The sequence below is a fragment of the Galeopterus variegatus genome, unplaced genomic scaffold (genome assembly GCF_000696425.1).
Source record: "Galeopterus variegatus unplaced genomic scaffold, G_variegatus-3.0.2 Scaffold8086, whole genome shotgun sequence".
Classification (NCBI taxonomy): Eukaryota; Metazoa; Chordata; class Mammalia; order Dermoptera; family Cynocephalidae; genus Galeopterus; species Galeopterus variegatus.
The window spans coordinates 26,609-28,358 of NW_007734197.1; positions in this window are offsets into that span (position 1 = coordinate 26,609).

Consider the following 1,750-nt stretch of genomic DNA (forward strand, 5'->3'; position numbering starts at 1 on the left):
CCGGGGCCAACGACCAGGGGAATGCTCCTTTATGATGGCAAATGGATGTTACTATTGTTCCTGAATTTGGTAAATTGAAATATGTTCATGTGTCCGTGGATGTTTTTTCAAGTTTTATGTGGACAACACTGTTGGCAACTGTGCGTGCTGATGCAGTTATTTCTCATCTCTTGGAGGCTTTTGCTGTCATGGGAATTCCTATACGGTTAAAAACAGACAATGCCCCTTCATATTTATCTAAGAAATGTCAGTTATTTTTCCAGGCCTATAATATTAAACATTTTACTTGTATCCCTTATAATACAGGGATACGGTCAAGCTGTTGTTGAATGGCATAATAGGACACTTAAATCTTTATTACAAAAACAAAAAGGGGGAGACTATATGGAATCCCCAAGATGACAAATAGCCCAAGCTCTATTTACTCATAATTTTTTTGAATAGAAATGCAGAAAATTCAACACCAGCTGAAAGACAATGGGCACATGTATCTAGTGAACCACTACAACAACCTATATATTATTATGATACACTAAAATCCCTTTGGCTTCCGGCAGTAGTTAACCACTGGGCAGAGGTTGTGCTTATATCTCCACAGATACTGAATCCTTTTGGATACCGGATAAGAAGATTAAAGTGAGAAATGGCTCAAAAGAGAAAGAAGGAAATGGAAGAGGTTCAGAAAGGCATAGCAGATCATCAGATTGACCCAAATAGCTGGAAAATGTTTTGTTATCTGCTACTAAGCACTCAAATGGCGACTATACCAACTTGGGGACAGATAAAGAAATTGACTCAAGAAGCAAATAAGATCACTGAACAACATGGTCATGGGGGCAATGCATCGGCAATGTTTTTGGCCTTAATGGCTTTGGTGTCCACTCAGGTTGGTTTTGTCACTGCTGGTAATCATACTTATTGGGCCTATATTCCCCATCCTCCCGTTAATCAGGCCATTTCTTGCTATGATGCCCCATGATTAGTGTATAGTAATGACTCTAGATGGATGCCTGGACCATATTCCCAGCGAGGACCTTTAAAGCCTGAAGAAGAAGGGACTAATGTTACAAATTATACAGTGGGATCGGGGGGACCTCCTATTTGTATTGGACATGGTGATCATTGTCTTAAAGTTGCACCCCAGGCATGGTTTACTGTTACAAAAAATACTACAAATAAGGAACAGTTTACAATGACTGTTTTTGTTAAGTGCCTATAGTTTCCACAATTCTTCATTTGATCCAAACACTTCTGTACCCCATATTCCTCCCTGTCAAACACTATTCTGAATCACTTGCCCCAGTGGGCTCCCTGGACTACTTGTAGGGGAGAAATAGCCTGAGTACTGGTTAATACTTCCTATGGAAATGTCATTGATTGGAGTCCTATTGGCTCCGCTCAGACCAAAGGCCACACTTCAGATCTAAAGTGGAATAAACATAATCATACTATAAGTACTACAGGAAATGAGTCTATTGTATGGCACGGTGGAGGATTTGCACCTCCATTTCTTCATTTACCATATTATCCATTACAAAAAGATTTGTGGAAACTTCCTGCATCTTTATATCCTTTACATATATGTATTGGAGGTATGATTAATTCCTCATCAAACTATTCCTTAAACTTCAGTGTAAACAGTTTCATATATGTTCACAGTTGTGCACGATTACCTTATTTAATGATGATTGGACAAATTAATTGGAAGCAAACCACTGGTGAGATAAAATGTTTAGGTAATTGCTCATTA